Source organism: Cupressus sempervirens, chromosome 11 (assembly GCF_028749045.1).
Source record: "Cupressus sempervirens isolate cs-2001-9-10 chromosome 11, ASM2874904v1, whole genome shotgun sequence".
In the NCBI taxonomy this organism is placed as follows: Eukaryota; Viridiplantae; Streptophyta; class Pinopsida; order Cupressales; family Cupressaceae; genus Cupressus; species Cupressus sempervirens.
In genome coordinates, this window is record NC_143128.1 from 170,730,763 (window position 1) to 170,752,315 (window position 21,553).

Genomic DNA, 21,553 nt, shown 5'->3' on the forward strand with positions numbered 1-21,553 from the left:
AAGATGAGTATCACGCAACCCGTGCCGGTCAGAAACATCTCTAAAAGAGATCAGCGATGCAATACAAGGCACTACTTTGTCGACGTGAACAAATTTGTTAAGTCGATAACAATAATTCAATTAAATGCATTAATATGAATAGATTAATGCATGGCTCTCATGGGCAGTTGCCGCAATTCCATATATTGTATGTGGCTGAGATTAATCCATCATTGCATTCGCAGGATTTTTCTTTCCGTTAGCTATAACTTGGTTCCTATGGAAGGCAGAAGCAATAGTCCGGCTGTGAGAGGTGTTTCTTGAATATTAAGATGGGAAAGGAAGAGAATGGAGGTGAGAAGAGCAGCAAGGCTCATGTGGCAGTCGTTCCCTTCGTTGGGCAGGGCCATCTTTATTCCTTTCCTCGAGCTCAGTAAGCTTCTGGCCTCCCAGGGGCTAATTGTTTCCTACGTAACCACACCGAGTATCGTTGCACGACTGCAGCCTCAGGTGGACCAGGTGGTCAAGAGTTCGAATCCCGCCCTCGACATTCGACTGGTTTCGCTTCCCATGCCTCCCATCGAAGGCCTGCCGCCAGGAATCGATAGCTCCGCGAGTATTCCTCTGCATGTGACCGGAATTTTCATGATGTCGTTCTACAAGCTAGCAGGACAATTTGAGCAATGGCTGGAGCAAGAGATTAAAATTACAGAGGATCAGAAGGAGAATTTCACCGCGTCTCCTCCCGTTTGTTTAATTAGCGACATGATTACTTCCTGGGTTCACAGATCCGGCGCTAAATTTGGGCTTCCCACATTGGTTTTCCAGGCGTCGGGAGCGTTTGGTATTTCTGTTTTACAGTCGTTGCACAAGCACAAACCGCACAAGAATGTCGAAGGAGACGACGAGTATTTCCAGGTCCCCGACCTCTTGTTCGATGTCAAGCTGCGTAAATCCGACGTGCCATTCGATTTGCGCGACACGGAAATGAATCCCATGCGGAGTTTCGTCTCAGAAGAGATCAATTGCAGCTTGGAAGGAAGTGGGATGATTTTCAATACGTTTTGTGAGTTGGAGCCACTGGGGATCGATCACATCAAGAGCTTGACAAAGAGACCTGTTTGGAGGATTCGTCCTTCGTTTCCCAAGAGGATTTTCGACGGAGAGGGAGTCGAATGGACTACCTGTGGCAGCCGAGGAAAGGTTGGGGCTATAAGTGAGGTGGAGTGCTTGCAGTGGTTAGACGACTGAAGGCAAAATTCAGTAGTATTTGTGTGCTTTGGGAGCCTTTTGTCTCTGAACAAACAACAGACAGAGGCACTTGCGAAGGGGCTGGAAGCGAGCGAGCAGGCGTTCATATGGGCTCTCAAGGGGTTCGAGGAGCTATTTGGGTCAAGAAATGCAAGCTGGTTTCATCATTTACTCCTATTTGGCTCATTTTCGTTGGATTCAATGTCCATGCAAGCGCGGGAAGAACGGAGATGGCGATAGAAAGTTGGGGAGCCCAAAGTAGCAAGAAATGTATAGAGTGTGATTTTCTTGATGAGGCATGCCACATTTCCAAACTAGGAAGACATGAATACAGTGTGATTTTCTGTTAATGGCAATGTTGTCACAAGCCACGTTAGAAAAGAAAACATAACCTTCCTCTTTCTATTTTGTGTATTACGATTAATTGTGTAGGTCCGCTTTTTACAATCACCTGAAACGAAGAAGCTTGCATGAAATTCAACATTCTTGAAGAGAAGCTACATTGAATTTGCAAGTAGAAGCTGCATTGGATGAATTATGAGAGAGGATAGCATAGCACACTGATAATTGCTCTTCAAATTTCTTAGAGTTGTAATTCTTTGTGCTTTTGCATTGTGTGTTTGTTGGAAGGTGTAGACGGCTGAAGGAATTATCAGTGTGCTATGGTATCCTCTCTCATAATTCATTCAATGCAGCTTCTAAATTAAGTCTCACATACCTGCAAATTCAATGCAGCTTCTTCTCTTCAGGAATGTTGAATTTCATGCAAGCTTCTTCACTTCAGGTGATTGTAAAAAGCGGGCCTGCGCAATTAATTGTAATACACAAAATATGAAGAGGAAGGTTATGTTTAATTTTCTAACATGGCTTGTGACAGCATTGCCACTAACAGAAAATCACACTGTATTCATGTCTTCATAGTTTGGAAATGTGGCATGCCTCATTAAGAAAATCACACTCCACACATTTCTTGCTACTTTGGGCTCCCCAACTTTCTATTGCCATCTCCTCCGTTCTTCCCACACTTGCATGGACATTGAAGCCAAAGAAAATGACGCAAATGTGTACTATTATTACAATCTATTAAGAGTATATTAACACACATTAAAACATTAAACCCCATAAGACACACTAATGTGGCCGAAGGGGTCCTAATTTCTCATAAAGGGTAATAATTGGTACAACAAACTTTCAATAGATAAAGGGGTTCTAAGTGATCTTGGGGATCCTAGGATACATAAATATATCTTAGGACTACTTACGACCATTTATGACTATTTATAGCCCCCCTTGTCCATTAATGTGTCCTATTGGTCTGTAGAATACAGTAATTTATAATAGGGCTCATAATGGGAGGAAACAAGCCTTATAATAGGGGGGCCTAATGTGAAGAAATGGGTCTTAGAGGATTCTTACAAAGTCATAATTGATCCTAAGAGTTATAGGATACACTAATTTTTCCTAGGACCCCTTAAGATCTCTTATGGCTTCTTACCACATAATAGTGTATGCTAAGGGGTTGTAAGGGGTCTTAAGTTACATTAATGTATCATAGGACCACTTACAACTTCATTAACCCTTAATAAATCATAGATGTCCTATGATACATTATTGTAGGCTAAGGGGCTGAGAGGGGTAGTAGGATATACAAATCTATCCTAAGACCCTAAGGATTGCTTATGCCCCCTCGTAACTCCTCAACATACAATGATGTGTGATGGGGGGTTATAAGGAGTCATTAGGGGTTCTAGGTTATATTAATTGATTTTATGTTTCCTTACGACCACTTAGCACCCATCAAGTATCTAGAGTAGAGAGATTGAGATTATGGGAAAGGAAGAGGAGAGAGGGGGAAGAAGGGGATAGGAAGAGAGAGTAAGGAGGGAGAGGAAAACTATTACAAATAAGTGAAGTAGAGAGATTGAAACTTTTGAGAGAGAGGGAGGTGGTGATAAAGGATACATTAGGACCTATTTGGACCCCTTACAACATATTAATCATTGTAGGAAACTAATGTTTCCTAATGTATCCTAATATATTTTAATATTTCCTAAGGGGTTTTAATGAGTCTTAAGTGGTCATATAAACCTCAGGATCCATTGTGACCCCTTGGAACACATTCATACCTACTAACAAACATTAGGACTCCTTATAAAATATTAATATTTATAGAATACACTTTAGGGTTATCATGCATCCAATCAGACCTAATATTTAATAGGGGGATTTTGGGGGTTCTAAGTGGCTCTAGGAATCCTTAGGGATCAATACAATCTCCTAGGACCCATTATGACCTATAATGACACTTTAGAACCCTTCAAAGCATATTAATCTCTTTATAAGACACTTTAGGGGTTTCATGTGTTCTAATGTGCCCTGATATGTCCTAAGGGACCATTAGGGAATAGTAAAGACCCATTAGGATACATTATAATCTATTAGGGCATATTCATACACATTGAGACCTATTAGGGAATATTAAAACCCATTACAACCGTAATAGGAAACACTAATGTGCCTTAAGGCGTCCTAATGTCTCACAAAGGATCATAATTGGTGCAAAAACTTTCAATAGGAAATAATGAACACTAGATAGCCAAAGATGTCAAACTTCAAAGGGTTCATAATAATTTTCTTACATAACAAATTTTTGTAAAAAGAAAATTTATTCTACAATAACCAAAAAAGCTTCATTGATCATTCAAAATTTGGAGACATTAGAAATTACAATTGTAGGCTAATATGAAACACTCGTGAATTTGAGAAAAGAGAGGAGTCAAGATATGATTTAGTAAAACCTCAGTCAAGCTCAAGATCCTTAACAAAATACAAGTGTGGTCATCACAAATATACTTTGCATGCATGTTGCATCTTTTTATAGGAAGGACAACAACTTTTTCTTAATATTAAGAGAACATGTTATATATAAAATGCTAAAAGGAAATAAAAACCTTGAAAATTTGGGGTGAAATAGGTAACACAAAATCATGAACAAAAATAGAATTTTATTTGGAGAATACAATTTTGAAGAAGGCAAAAATAACCTTTTTATCTAATGCATAGAAAAACATAATGTGAACCTACTACTTTGCATGAATCCCTAATTGTTATCAATCCAATAATTAGGTGTATTATAAAGAAGGATGGAAGTTAGTCATGAATATCAAGAAATGGTAGAGCAAAGCTTAGGAATTTACACTCAAATTGCTAAATTTAGAATTAGACAAGAAGATGACACCTATCTACAAATGAAACCCATTTATTTTTCATCTAAATTTTAAGAAAAACTAATGCAAAATAAATAAGTGTCTACATCATCCAAAAATTTCTCTCTGTCGCCAACCCAAAAGATCAAGAAGGATGTAGATTATTCCTTTGATGACATCAATTCCTAGTTTCATAGTTTGTATCAACAATATGGGATTATGGCATTAAGGGAAGAAAAGTTATAGATCTTGCCATCAAGGGGAAGGAAAGGCCAAACATCAATGACCAATCATAGAAATCATTAAAAGTTGCCTACCAAGGATTATATTTGCACAAACAAATCCAAAACTAAATATACAATGGAAAAATACAAAACATTGAATCATAACAAAAAATATTATAAGAGTATACATTCTCCAACTATGAACATAGAACATTGTAATCTGTGCTGGACTAAGACACATCAACAAGAAAAGTGGCGAGTGATGAAATCACACATTGAGTTAGAAATTGCTTAACAATAAGTCACATAGTGTGACAAGTGCAATTGCAGGTAGATTGGAACACTGATTGAGATAGTAGAATGAAGGAGAAGCATGAAACATGGAATGAATGTAGCCCAATCACCATTGTTGTGAAAATATGAGAGAAGGTCTGGATACAATATGACATGCAGTAGAGAAAAGTGATAGAATATGGTTGAAGCATGCAAGGTTCTAGATCAAGCTATAGACATTGAGAAGGGTAGGATGGGTACATATGAATAGGTAGTCATAGGTGTCTTGTGGCTATGCATATTGTGTAGTTCAAAATTTAAATAGTAGTTTAAGTGGGATAACCTTAGGGTTTCCATTCATAGTCTAAGAGAGTGTGTTAGTGAACATATTGTCTTTTCCTACTATAACAATAATTCAATCTATGCCCAAGGCTCAGAGAATCCAATAAAGTTCATAATAGTTGGGTAAATGTTGAGTTATTCTTTTCCCTTTGAATTCCATGGGTAAAACTCCCTTTACAAAAGATTTATTGATAAATTCAAAGATCAAAATCAACTAAATGTACACTTTTGCTAGAAAGTGCATAAGGAAAACTCATGTACTCTTTGGTATTGAGGTAGTATCTTGCAAAATCAAGGATTTACTGAATGAAAAGCTCATGGTCTTTCCACAAATAAGCAGGATTTAACTAAGAAATTGAACTTTACCACAAATTCAAACTAAAACTAGGAGAAAATAAATGAGAATCAACAACAAGAAACAACAATAGATGTCATACAAAACCAATCACCATAGCTCACAAAGTAACTATGATTGGACCACTATAAATGCTAGTTTTATAGCACAACAAAATGTGATAGATGTATATTCAAAAATACTTCTTTAGCACCAAGTCATTTAAGAAAGCATTTCCAAACATATGGCTATCTGTCTATCGCTACTTTTAAATAATTAACTTAAAATAGTACTAACTTTATTAGAGTATATTTTGGCTACTTAAAATCTAACCCCTAACTATCTAAATGCTCCAGAATTTATAGTTCATTACAAACCCAAAAAGGCCTCCATTAAAGCCTAGCCTTTCAGTTAAAAATAGTTGTGAAAACAAGAAATAGTTTTAAAAATAGCTTGAGAAATAAAGAGAGCTCTAATTTCTTCATTAAAATTGATACTCATAGAAGGTAACTGACTAGTAATGGCTTAGTAATGGGCAAATGGTTTAATAGTTTAGGATTTAGACTTAAGAATTTATCTCCCCTCTCTTACCATTGAGATAATGTGATAGGGTATGCTCATCCTGGCAATTTAGGGAAGTCGATACCCTATGCCTATAGTTTGCATAAAATCCATGCATGTAAAAACACATATATACTAACCTAAAAAGACATAAAAAGACTTAATTAATAGAAAATTCACCAAAGACTTATAAAAAAAATACAAAAAACCATCATAGAAAAACACATACAAGATTAAACTAAAGGGTTATAATCACAAATTAACATCATTCGACACATTCAGAAGGTAAACAACTTAGATAGTTATTCTAATTTTGTAGGACAAATGGCTTAAAGGTTTAGGATTTGGACTTAAGAATTTACCTCCCCTCTCTTACCATTGAGATAATGTGATAGGGTATGCTCATCCTAGCAATTTAGGGAAGTCAATACCTAGTACCTATAATCTACATAAAATTCACACATGTACAAACACATATATACTAAGCAAAATAGATAATGGCAGGAAGTGATGCATCATGTAGATCCCAACTAATAGGTGACTACGACTCGCTTCCTTAACCACATTAGAAATGCCGTACACAAAGAAAACATGCATGCACACCATACACTTGTAGTATGGGGTAAGTATCCATAAGAAAATGCATATGATAATCCATCTAACTAATCATCATTAATAACTGAAAACAATATAATAATCATCATGCATACATGAAGTATAGAGTACCAAGTAATCTCATTGTAAAATCCACTCAATATGAAACTATATCTAATAATCTCAAAACATTGCTACTAATCATCAAGCATAAAATTGGCCTAAAAGAGTTTTGGAATAATAACAAAATGCAAACTAAGGGTAGGAACTAACTTCCACCTCCCTGGACTTAGGATTACCTCTAGAAGCCTACAAGAAAGGTAAAACCAAAGAACTCGCTATACAAGTCCCATTGGACCCTTTCCCCATGTAGGAGGATATGACTCCACTAAGAATGCTCTCTAAGATCTACCCATGTCTCCAATCATAGGTTCTAAAGTTGTTGGTTTCTAGTTTGAGAATTCTGATTTCCATTAAGGGCAATAGGATGACTTGTGTCCATGTTGTAAACATGAGAAACACTCTCCATCAAAGCTCCTCTACACCCTAGGTGCACTAGACTATTGAACACTATCCCCACTAGGATAAGACTAAATACTCTAAGATGGCTGGTCATATTGGTTGTGCTTATTACATTGTGCGTTGTGATAACTCCTAGCATTGGAACCACTACCACCACTCTTTGCTAAAGGATAAGTTCCTCCCTACTGTTGATCATCTCCAAAAGGAGTTTCCTACTAACACTTGCACCTTGATTACTCTTGGATCTTGATACTATAGGTGCTCCCACAAAACCCCCATGACCTAGCTTAACACTCTACTCTACAAGGATGCCTTGATGTACCGCATCTTTGAAGGTTTTGGGTTCTAATACCTTAACACCCCCAACTAGATAGTTGTTCAAGCCTCTGATGAAATTTTGTGTGAGCTATGCTAGGTTATCACTAATTCTTGAATAGGGCATAAGCTCATAGAATTTGCACTCATACTCTACTATGGTCATAATGAACTGTCTCAGGTTGTGGAACTCATCTGCTCTATCCTACTTCCATTCCTCTAGTAGGAATCACTCACATAAGTTTTCCAAGTATAACTCCCATGTGACATTATTTATGTTTGTGCCTAGCTTCTTCTCTTTAATAGCCCACCAAGTGGCTCTAAAGAGTTCTAGGTTGGTAATAGAAAACCTAGCTTTGACATTACTATCAAAGTCCTGAATAACTTGAACCATATCTTGGCTACATAACTTGAACCATACCCATTAAAGGGTTTGACCTTGGACCTCTAAAGGTCCTTCACCTGAATAGATACAATCAATCTTTATTGATCCCTCTAAGGGCTCCTAGATGTAGGTCTATGTTCATGTCCTTCCTGATGTGCCCCATCCTAACCAACACCTTGAAGAGGAGGTAGGCGATCAGTGATAGTCTTCATCATTTGCCTCAGGTCAGCTTCCTCTAAGTTGGTTTGCTGCTCTCTATGGTTCTCTTCCTAGTGCTCACTAACATGCTCTTCCCTACCCTCTTCTCGATTAAGGCCTTTGTGGGTAGACTCAGGTACACTAATGTTTTTGCCTTGTTCACAGCCTCTACCATGGCCTATGCTATGACCTATAATTGAAGATATCATCCTAGATACCATCCTACAATAATATCCAAGAGACAAGATGCTAAAATAACCATAAAACATACTACTATAAAGCATATATAAAGGACACATTTTTTGAAAATAGAATAAGTTTCAATTTTCAATTTTGCCTATTTTTAGGTTTATCTATAATTCATTTTGAAGTCTAAGTGTTCAAGTTTGAATGATACAACTAATAGTCTAAGTTTTGTTTTTAGTTCAACTGGTTCAAGTTTTAGTTTGAAATAAATATGCATAATAGTTTAAAGTTTCATTTTTGTTCAACTAGTTAACAATTAGTGGCATTCGAATATACCCAAAGCTCCCAATGTAGAACTTAGGCTCTAATACTAGACGTAATGCGCCACCAAGGGATCCAAAAGAATTAACCTAAAGTTTTATGAAGTTTTCCAAACATTTCTTTTTAAAAAGAAATAATAACATACATATGAAATATAAAGTAGCAGAAGCAATAACATACACTCATACATAACCAAAAAGATTAAATCCCTTTAGGATCCCAAGATGTTGAGTCACATTTAAATTTAATTAGTATTAAGTCTAACAATTACCACATTTACATGAAAGAATAATTAAAAGTCCAAAGTCCATTTAAATAATATACATTTGTTCTGAATACCTCTTGGCAATAGAATTCAAAATGCTCAATCATCCACTATACATGTCATGTAGGGTATGAAAGGCTAAAAGAATATGCATTTATAAAAATAGATTTCATCATCCTTTTCAGATCCATGATACAAAGTACAATATAGTAAATGAAACTGTCCATCATAAAGATATAACTATCCATCATAAAGATACAACCATCTATCATAATACATAGAGATAGAATGAAAGAAAATGCAAACAAGAAAACTCTAGCCATGGTATCAATGAATGGATCTCAATGGCAACAGTAAAAAGAACATCCACCCAACTACATGGTAACCCCAAAAGACCCACTCCCATGCACTAAGGAGATAGTCTTAAGTCCCAAACAAGATAACAATCCAAAAATAAAAAGTAATATCTAAGTCTAGTAAACCCTATAAGAAATCTAACTCAAAGGTTATGAATAAACTTGACATCTTGACCCAGAGGCACACAAAGATATGTAGGAAATCTACACTGCTAGTGGGCAAGTGTCATCGCATGAATCAACGCTAGGGTTACCTGACTAGTCTTGTGAACCTATGCGACACTAGTATCCTTTTATACTGATAAGGCATACTAAAGAGTCAACGTTAAGGTTACCTGGCTAGTTTTTTAATCCTCTAGCCCCTTAGTGACTTTTTGTGGTATCACTATCTTGTTAATTCATTTTAACCTCATTTAATGAAACGTTATCACTTATTATATTACTATAATGGGTTACCCTAGTGGTCACTTTGGGCCTTAGTCTCCATTGCAAGCCACTTCCAAACTTAACATATAGATTACCTACCCTAGGCTCATAAAAGTACAAAACAAAGAATTACAAATTTCACCTTAGCTCTATACAAGTGACTAGAAATCATCAAAAGATAACCCACAATAACACATCAATTCTCTATGAGCAACTGGAAAGAATCCCAAAAATACTTATCGAAGACTCAAAAAGGTTAAGTCATATATGTCATACATCCACCTTAGCTTCACACAACAACACTAGAAAGCAATAATGAACAATAAATACAAACTCATCATAGAGCATGCCAAACACATTACCATGGTTGAGCATAAAAATCAAGATCAATTCAGCATAATAACACAAACACATAACTCCCAAGCCTTTGGTAGATGTCCTAGGAATAGTCAACACTCTAGTCCACCCAAACCCAAAAACATAATCAACATACAAACAACAATGTAGGCTTCATGGTTTGGTTTGATTTTGAAAACATATTGTTGAGTTAAATATAAGGTTTCAATTTTTGTTTCAATTTACTTTTGAAGTAAATAAGTCTCATAGTTCACCCTTACAATTAACGCATTCTTATTTTAAAATAATTTGCACAATTACCCCTATTTGATTTTAAGTCAATTATTCAAAAATAATTTCTCTTTTTGTTTAAACTTAAATATATTCAATTCAATTAATTAATAATTATTAAACAAACTATGTTAATTATATATATATATATATATATATATATATATATATATATATATATATCTTATTGAATAATTAATAATTAATAAAATCAATAAATACATTTTATATTTTTACAATTAATAAATAAGTTTAATAAATTTATTAAATAATTTTTTTATTAATTAATAAATAAATTTAATAAAATTATATTATATTAAAAAATGTAATTTAAAAAAAAGGGTTAGCATATTCTTTAAAAGCTTGCCAACTTTAAAGGTGTCATGTGGCCACCTGCCACAGGGGCTTATGGCCGTAGTGGTACCCTATACCACTATTTCCACAGTACCTTGTGATAATAGTGATGACGTCGGTAGGGTGTAAGGAGGAAGGTGTGGGGATTTCTCCACCCCCTTCCATTTATTATTATATATATTTTTAATATTGTTTCAATATAATAATTTTTTATTTATTTATAAATTTAAAAGAATAAAAAAACTTTGCCCCATTTAATTTTTTTTAAATATATTTTTTTAATAATAATCCTAGCAAATTTCTAATAGGAAAGGACGGCCAACCGATCAAATTTTCTATTTAAATTTTTGATTTCAATACAAACCCTTCCCTATTTAATTTTCACTTTTGAATCTACTGAAAGAGGATTGTAATGGCATTTTAATGTTCCTAGATAGACAAAAACAACATGCATATCAAAAATTCCCAATTGAAACACTTGTCATAGATAATTATTCAGATAACCATTTCACAAACACAAAGAAGATAGGAAAAGAAATAGCATAATTAACTTTGCAAATTAATCATAAGAATCTACTTAGATTTTGATGCTAACAACGCAACACCCAAAAAGACTTGTGAGAGAAATTTCTCCACTCAAAACTCTCTCTTTTAAAAATTCTCCTTCCAAAATTCGTAGTCCCTCAAAAATTAACCCTCAATTGGTGATAAGGAGTTCTCTCCTAAAATTGGGGTACTAATTGTGTGATCACCTGACAGGACTCCTTGCTCACCAGATATTAACTCTTTATTATCTTTTCTTTATGTTTTTCATGCACATTTAATGAATTATAAAATAACTTTACTTAATTTTCACTTGACTTCTCTTTTTAATTAATTTATTAAATTTTAAAATCATGCGCACTTTATGCAATCTTTAAACTTTTAATAAATTAATATCTTTTCCATGCTTTACTTTATTTTTCAAATGTTAATTGACAAAATATTTATTAAATAAAATAATAATAATATTTAGCATTTATTTAAAAATGAACTCTAAATATATTATTATTAAATTAAATAAATATTATCATGTTGTAAAAGTAAACTTATAACTTTTATCTTTAAATTTAATTCTTGTTATTTAACTAATTCTCTAAATTAATTAAATATTATTAAATATTGAAAATATCATAACAATTTTCCATTAAATTAAATCATCAACTTAATTATTTAATTTGACTTAACTAATAGAAAAATCACCAAAGACTTATAAAACAAAATACAAAAACCCATCATAGAAAAACACATACAAGATCAAACGAAAGGGTTATAATCATGAATTAACACCATCTGACACATTTGGAAGGTAAAAAAGTTAGATACTTGTCCTAATTTTCTGGGAAAAATGACTTAAAGGTTTAGGATTTGGACTTAAGAATTTATCTCCCCTCTTTTACCATTGAGATAATGCAATAGGGTATGCTTATTCAAGTAATTTAAGGAAGTCAATACCTAGTACTTGCAATCTGCATAAAATCCACGCATGTACAAACACATTTATACTAAGCTAAATAGATAATGGAAAGAAGTGGTGCATCATGTAGATCCCAACTAACAGGTGACTACACTCCCTTCCTTAACCACATTAGAAATGCCATACATAAAGAAAACATACATGCACACCATACACATGCAATATGGGGTAAGTATCCATAATAAAACACATATGATAATTCATCCAACTAATCATCATTAATAACTGAAAGCACTATAATAATTATCATGCATACATGAAGTATAAAGTACCGAGAAATCTCATCATAAAATCAACTAAATATGAAACAATATTTGATAATCTCAAATTATTGCTATTAATCATCAAGCATAAAACTAGTCTAAAAGAGTTTAGCAATAATAACAAAATGCAAACTAGGGGTAGGCACTACAAACTGATGTTTATGTCTAGATGTTTTATTTATTTTCTATTGAATGTTCATGCGAATCTTCTAATGAATCTTATGTTTTAATGTTAATGTGAATGTTCTAATGAAACTTATGTTTTAATGAATGTTATCATGTGATAATTCATGAATGTCACATTTTTTTACTGGAATGCATGAATTTTAGATGCTAACATGGAATTTAGATGTTGGGGGGTTGAGGGGTTGGGGAAGAATGAGCTTCCACTTTCACATGATTGGCCTTGATTAGTATAGAATATTAAAGTACTCTTGAAACCAAGTGAAGCTCAACATTAATCTATGATTGTATAGCAACTAATTGTGTGAATCTCTTGGTTTTAGGCAGTGTAGAAGGAGGTTGTAGTTCAATATGCAATCTCAATTCATATGCATATGACATTAGGTGGAGCTGAAAAATGCAATAGGTTTGCATTTTTTTTAGAGGTCTTCAATTAGGTATTATAAGTTATAGACCATCATGAAAATTTTAACTTTGACTCTTATAGGCAAGAGTAATGTCCTCAAAATGCATGCAAATCAAGCCTTTCTATGTACTACTTGTTGAGGACATTCTCTCATCCATAACAACTAGAGTTCTAATGTTCATGATGGTTTATACTTTTAAAAATTTAATAGACCTAAAAGCATGGTGCATTTTCTTAGCTCCACCTATTGTCCATGCATAAAAAATACATCTACATGTGCATTCTTGATTTAGAGTGGAGACCAATTCAAGGATGACTTGAAAAAGAAATGGTTAAGTGTATAAATTTTCTAGAACTTATATCAATTGTTTTAATCTGAAACTTATGACAACTTTTTAAATTATGACAGTTTTCTAACTTTAGATTTTGTTGCTTTAGTGCTTGTCGATGGTGATAAATGGATTGTGCTTGCCAAATATAATGCAAACAAGTTTACTAGGATTGCATTAAAATATAAAGTGAGGTATGTAATATTTAGTACTTTTCTAATCCATATAGATAATGGTCATCAATTTTTTGAAATTGTGGATGAGTTATCTTTTTTTGTTTGTAAATTAATATAATGTGAATTTTATTATCACATTCTCATTACAAATTTTTATGTTGAGAAAAATGATTATTCACAAGGATTAATGATTTTGGATATTTATTTTTATGGTTTCAAATGTACAAACCATTTATCCCAACATCTTGATTTTGCAATCTAGTTTCAATTGTAGGTTATATCGTACTAGGTGATGCTCGACATTCTCAAGCCTCACCAAAGAATCATTTACTTCATTATCCTAAAAAATACAAAAAAGGAAAAATCACCATACGTAGCTCAAAAAAACATATTTGAGAAATGAGTATTCTATATATATTAAAATATCAAGAAATCATATTATATAATGGATTGTTCTTTATCATATATTGCATTACTAATAACATTTCTAATGGTATTAATATGCCTTACCTTCTGTGCTATAGTGGCAACAAATTCTATCCTCAAAGAATCCTCTCTCTAATGTGCTCTCTTGCTAGAATGTTTTTGTTTTGTTGTAGCTTTCTCCAATGATTTTTGAGCTTCCTTAATATAAATTTCATGTTTTTGTTTCCACTTAGATGCCTCTTCCCTTGCCAATTCAACTTGTTCATGAGAAGCACTAAGCCTTGCTTCTATAGAAGTATACCTACTTTTTAAAGAGGCCATTTCTAAGACAATATGGTCTTCTTCAATTTTTTACTTTGAAATTATATGTTCATACTTATTTTTCCACTTAGAACCTTCTTTTGTAGTAGATTCCAAAACTTCAGATACATTTGTGTATCTCTATTCTAATGAGTTAGACTTGCTCTAAGTATTAGCTATTCTAGTTGTATATTCATCTAAAATCTTTTTATTATTTGAAATAGCATTGTCATATCTTTTTAAGTAATCATTTCCATGCTTCTAGCTAACCTCCAAATTCTTTCCAATCAATTTTAATTTATCTTTAAGTGAACAACATTTCAACTAAAGCCCATCTCTTTCAATTGAATTCTGATCATTGAGTCTCTTAGTGATGTCAAATAGAGGCCATTCTAAATTGGAAAATCATGAAGAAACTAAATTTTCATTAGAAAATTAAAAATTATATAAAAATGAAAGTTTTCAGATTTCTAATGGAAACATTATTAGAATAGGGGCATAATTTACTAAGGAACTAGGTTCTCACCTTTGCTCTAAGAAGTTAGGAAGTTTCCACCACTTTTGTGTGCCAAAGCTAATGTTTCATACTTTGTCACAAGGTCATTTAGAACCTTAAAATAGAACATGGAAATATTTTTCGTAGTTAAAAGCAAGAAAATATAATGGTTAACACGTCCATAATCACATAGTACCATAAATACACGAGAGTTAAGGTGGGTGCAATTAAAAAATAAATTTTAAGTTTCCTGATAAAATAATCATTGTAAAATTTACATGAACTTGAACAAATAACATTAATGCAAATAATAGTTTAACAAAAGATAAGACTACCTTTAGAGCTTGATAAAGCTTTGCTTTGAGGGCATAACAAGAAACATGTATCTTTTTGTCCATCATTTGAATAATACTTGTGCATTTCAGCTCAAATCCCTGAATACATTCCACTTAAAATCTTGCAAAGATATTCAATATTTTAGTACTAACTCAATGTAATTCTAAATATCTACATCTACCACATTCAAATCAACCAAGTTAAAGAGATGGATGGGATAGACAATTTTTTTGGTTATGCCACTTATAACTTGACAATCACCCATTATAGTTCAACATAAATAAGCTAAACACACATCTACATACATTGGGAAAATTGTATAGCCCCATTTTGTGTACCCATTCTTCTCTTTAATATTACACCATTTATTGATTCAAAAACTGTTGTTGCTTGCTTACTATTGCTATCACAATTTCTTAAGAAGGATTAGTTGTCTACTAGTATGTAATACATCTATCTAGAAGGCCAAAATTATAATTTTTCCTTGACAAAATTTTATAGAGAATAAACTACCTCTTTGGGTGATTTTGATTGATCGAAGGACCCCATGTAGGCTTCGATAGCACACTCATAAGCTCATAAAATTAACTTTCCTCTACACTTTATTATCAATAAAAAAATGTGTTTGAATTGTATGATGAGTAGTGATACATGTATTTTGTAAAGAGTAATGACAATAGTTTACAAACTGACTCTCAATAAATTGTCGATTGATAGCCTTGCATAGACTTCAATACAAAACTCATAAGCTCACCTCTATTCACCTTCACACTCTAAAATAAAAGAAAAAAAGGGTTAATATTGTACAATGGGTGGTGATTCATATATTTTATGGATAATAATGACATGATAGCTTAGAAACTATGATTCTCAATTTAAAAGATATTTAAGAAATGCAAGTAGCTCAAAATCCCAAACCAAATTGTGATTGGTGTATCAAGGAAAACTATTTGGGGCACTTTTTTATATGGCCAAGAGCTAGAAGTTAATTAAATTTGAAAATTTGAAAATATTCATCTTTAAAAATAGGTATACTAGAGCCATTATTAACATCATAGTTATATATTTTTCTAGCCAAAGAACTTAAATGTGCTCAATTAATTGGGTAAATTGAGATTATGATAAACAAAACTATCATGCAAGAAATAAACAAATAAAGACACTACAACCATGCAATCCATAACATATATGTAAATACTAGGTTTCATTTGATCTTAAAATAATTGTTATGATAGTATGATATATACCATATGCTACTATAAGGTCTTGTAAAAACCCATTTTTTGCAATTCAAAAGTTATGAATAGTCTCACAAAAATTTTGGGAAACATGTATTAACAATGGAAATAGAAATGAACATCAGTAGAAAAGTTCATAAATGAAAGATGACCCATTGCATTCACCTGTCATGATGTTACAATTGTCGGCACAACCCCTACATTAATTACATCCAAGAAGGATTGTGTGAGCCTTGCAAGTATTGGACCAGCCATATTTATTGACCCAACCTACTTTGGCCACATTCTTTCATATACAATGCTTTTTAATGCATCAAGACCAATGAAAAACTTTGGGCACAATTTATCAAGCTATGGGAAAAAGGCATAATTAACTACCAATACTTTGCAATAATTATTACTACATTATCACTCCCATAATATAAGAGAATCTTTAAGAAATGATAATGTTGAGCAAGGAACGAGAAACAATCCAAGTAAGTTAAGTGTGAAACAATGTTACCATAAGATAAGCAAACTCCAAGAGCATAAACCAAGATGGTTCAACAATGGAGACAAGGATTTATAAGGGGAAAGCAAAGAAAACCCCTTGTGAGTATTATGAATGAAGGAAAATGCCTAGAGAAGAGAGAGAGAGAGAGAGTGTGTGTTGGAGCAAAAGTAGCTCAATACAATAACATCAAGTGCTAAGAGTGTGTTGAAGAAAGAAGGAGGAGCATCTCTTATATAGAGATGAGAGAGGAGTTGCATTTGTAACTCCCATTTCTATGAATGCCACATTCATAATAGGTGTGTGCAAAGTGTCACAATCCTCTTAAGGAGGATAAACTAAATAAAGAAATAAAAAAAAGTTGTCCTTACATGTGGAATAAAGGAAAAACAATGACATGTCCTCCACATGTGTACAAGTGGACAAACTACATTCAGGGACCCTTGGAATATCCCAATTAATATATATATCCAAGGAAAGATTAACCTTTCTAACACCCCCCCTTAATCTTTACTTGGGGAGTTTACATCAACGGGTTGTAAAGCCAAATTTTTACAATGGAACTGAAATCTCTCTTTAGAAAGTGGTTTGGTTAAAATATCAGCCACTTGATCTTCTCCTTTACAATAAAGAAGAATAATTTGATTGTCTTCAACTTGTTCTCGAATGAAGTGATGTTGAAGTGAAATATGTTTGGTGCGTGCATGATAAACTGGATTCTTTGCCAAGGCAATAGCACTTTGATTGTCACAATGTATAGGTGTAGGCGATTGTTGAGGTAGATCCAAATCATCAAGAAGTCTTCGAATCCACAAAGCTTCCTTAGCTGCATTGGTACAACCTTTGTATTCAGCTTCAGTTGAGCAGAGGGAAATAGAGTGTTCTTTTATGCTTTTCCAAGAAATTGGACCTGAACCAACAAAGAAAAAATAACCACAAGTGGATTTCCCATCATTGGGATCTCCACCTAGATCGAAATCAGTATAGCCATGTAAAATAAATTCAGAATTTGCATCATAAAATAATCCCATATTAATAGTTCCTTTAATGTACCTTAAGATGCGTTTAGCAACTTTAAAATGAGTTTGTTGAGGTTTAGACATAAATCAAGAAACTAAACCAACACTATAAGCAATATCAGGTCTAGTAAGAGTTAAATAATTTAAACTTCCTACCAACTGTCTATACAAAGTTTCATCAACAAAAGGAGTATTCATATCATTCATTAATTTAGTTCCTAATTCACATGGAATTGAAACATTGTTAGAGTCATTCATCTTAAATTTTTCTAAAAGATCATACGCATACTTGCTTTGAGAAACAAAGATACCTTTAGGAGTTTGAAAAATTTGCATACCTAAGAAATAATGTAAGATACCTAAATCTGTCATTTGAAATTTCTATTTAAGTTGGAATTTAATATCAGAAATCAAAACGTCTAAACTAGAAGTGAGTATTAGATCATCTACATAAACAATAACAATGATAATATCATCATTAGTATGTTTAATATACAAATTAGGATCATTCTTACTTCTAGTAAAACCTTGAGAAACAAAGAAAGAATTAATTTTAGAATACCATTTTCTAGGTGATTGTTTAAGACCATAAATAGATTTGTTCAATTTGTAAACCAGATTTTCATTACCTTTCTTAACAAATCCAGGAGGTTGAGCCATATAGATTTCTTCATGTAAATCACCATTTAAGAAGGCACTTTTAACATCCATTTGATGAATGGGCCAATTCATTTTAGATGCTAAAGCAAGAACTAATTTGATAGTAGGCATCTTAGCAACAGGAGCAAAAGTTTCATTATAGTCTAATCCTTCAATTTGTGAAAAACCTCTAGCAACTAGTCTAGCCTTGAATTTACTAATTTCATTATTAGTATTCAATTTTGTTTTGTATAACCATTTACATGAAACTATATTCTTTCCATGAGGTAATTTGACTAAGTCCCAAGTTCGATTAGCAAGTAAAGAATCATATTCCTCTTGCATGGCTTTCTGCCAATGAGGTTGAGAGTTAGCTTGATCAAAAGACTTAGGATCGTTAGAATTCATAATAGTAGTCATCAAAGCATAATTACAATAATTAATCCTTCTCTGTTTAATTCCACCAGATCTAGAAATATAATCATCAGCTTCATTGATTAGGTTTTGAGCCCATTTAGGTTTACGTTTAGTTGTGATGGAATTATCAGTAGAGGAAGAATCATTAGTAATAAAAGTATCATTAGTATCTACTTGAGTATCATGAGTTGTAGGAGCAGAAATAATCGGTGGTATTTGATTTGAACGATTAAGAGAAAGAGTAGGGTTAAGAGAAGGAGGTTGGTCCTCCACCAGCACAATTTTAGTGCCACTGAATTCTTCATCATGTGTAGTAGAGCAATCATGAACTCCATTTTCTGCAATACAAACATCTCTAGCAACTTGAACTTTGTTAGTAGTGGAATCATAAACACGATAACCCTTAGTGTTTTCATCATACCCAACAAACATATAAGGAGATGACTTAGCATCTAATTTATGCCTTTTCTGTTTAGGCGTATGAACATAAGCAATAGAACCAAATATTCATAAATGATGTAAATTCGGTTTCCTACCAGACCAAGCCTCTTCTGGAGTGATAGCCTTGAGAGCTTTGGTAGGAGTCCGATTAAGAATATAAGTTGCACAAAACATGGCTTCAGCCTAAAATTTATAATGCAAATTCTTAGCATGCAACATGCTTCTAGCCATTTCAACAATGGTCCGATGCTTTCTTTCCACCACACCATTTTGTTGTGGTGTATAAGGAATAGTAAGCTCGTGCTTAATTCCACATGATTTCAAATAAGAATGAAAAGCATTATTCACATATTCCTTCCCATTATCAGTTCTAAGAATTTTAAGTTTATACCCAGATTGCCTTTCAACATATAACTGAAATTCAATAAATATATCAAGAACTTGATCCTTGCTATGCAAAAAATAGATCCAAGTTCGTCTAGAAAAATCATCAACAAAGGTAAGTGCATACCGAGAACCTTGGATGGAGGTATTCTCCATGGGGCCCAAAAGGTCACTATGGACAAGATGCAACTTATGAGTTGCTCGCCATGATTTTCCACTTGGAAAGGGCTCCCTATGCATCTTACCACTCATACAACCTGTATAGGCAATCTTGGAAGGAATAATGTGAGGCAAGCCATCAACCATATTATACTTTTGCATGAAAGTAATATAATCAGAATTTAAATGGCCAAGTCTTTCATGCCATATATTGAAATCAATAGAAGTATGTAAAGAATATCGTGAACTAGTAAATTCATGGAATTTAAACAAATTGTCATTATCCATTTTAGCATGAGCAATCACTTTGAGAGTTTGAGGATCTATGATATAACATGTATCTTTGTAGAATTCAACTTTATAGTCTTGACATAACTGTGAAATAGAAAGCAGATTAGTTTTCAAGTCAGGTACATATAATACATCATGCAATTTACCATTAGGAATAGTAACATCACCTAGTCCTTCAACTTTACAAGTTTAATTATTAGCTAACTGAATAGGAATGTTAGCAATATCAGGTTGTAAAGAATCAAAAATTTCTTTATGAGAAGTGACATGTTGTGATGCACCAATATCAACAATCCATTCTAAAGGTCTACAAAGATTAAAGCTACAAGTAAAAGCATGACGAGGATTAGAACCAATCGAGTTACCTTTTTTATGGTTTGAGGTTTGATGATTGTTACTATTATTCATAGGTTTTTTATCATTTTGCTTTTTAAAACAGTTATTGACAATGTGACCATCTTTGCCACAATAAGAACAATGAGGTTTGGAATTGAAATGGTTCCTTTGATTATTAGTATTACGACTATTATTAGGATGATTGGTATTATTATTATATTTGGCATGAAATTTATTGTTAGAATTATTTGAATTAGTATTATATTGTTTATGATTATGATTATTATTATTGGAATGAAAGTTTTTAGTTGAATTTCTAGACACAAATGCATGTTCAGTTGATTTAAGGGTACCAAACTGAATTAGCTTAGCTTCTTCCTGTCTTAATAAAGTTTGAAAAATAACATAAGTTAACTGAGAAGTTAAAGTAGGAATAGCAAGCTATGCATGAATATTAGTTATAAACTGTTGAAACTGTCTCGGAAGACATTTTTTAAGAATAAGATGAATTAAACGAATGTCTTCTAATTGAACACCTAAAGCCATAATTTGACTTTTAAGAGAATCAAATTTTAAGAGAAATTCATCCATACTTTTAAAATCTGCATACCTGAGATCTTCAAGTTGATCCTGCAACTGTATTTTGCAGTATTCATCTCCACTGTCATACTTGGTTTTCAAGATGGACCATGCATCATGAGCTTTAGAACAGTGAGCAATTAACACATATAAATCTGGAATAATGGAAATACCAATTAACCCTAAAGCTTCTTCATTTTTAGCTTTCCAAGTATCTTTCTCGTCTTGAGTAGCCGCTGAACCGGGTTCAAGAGAAGGGTCAGTGGCTATTTCGAAGAGGTGTTTAAAATGAAAAATAAATGAGATATGAGTTTTCCAAGAATGATAATTAGAATAATTAAGTTTGATTTCTGGAATTAAGGTTGACATGATAAAAAAAAATTCCTCTTTTTTTTTATTAAAAAAATTCC

At 33.0% G+C, this 21,553-nt stretch overlaps 1 pseudogene; it reads left to right on the top strand.

Moving 5' to 3' along the window:
- The first annotated feature begins 311 nt into the window (after nt 1–311).
- LOC149528733 (putative UDP-glucosyl transferase 73B6) overlaps nt 312–21,553 on the top strand; it is a 28,937-nt pseudogene continuing 7,695 nt past the window's right edge.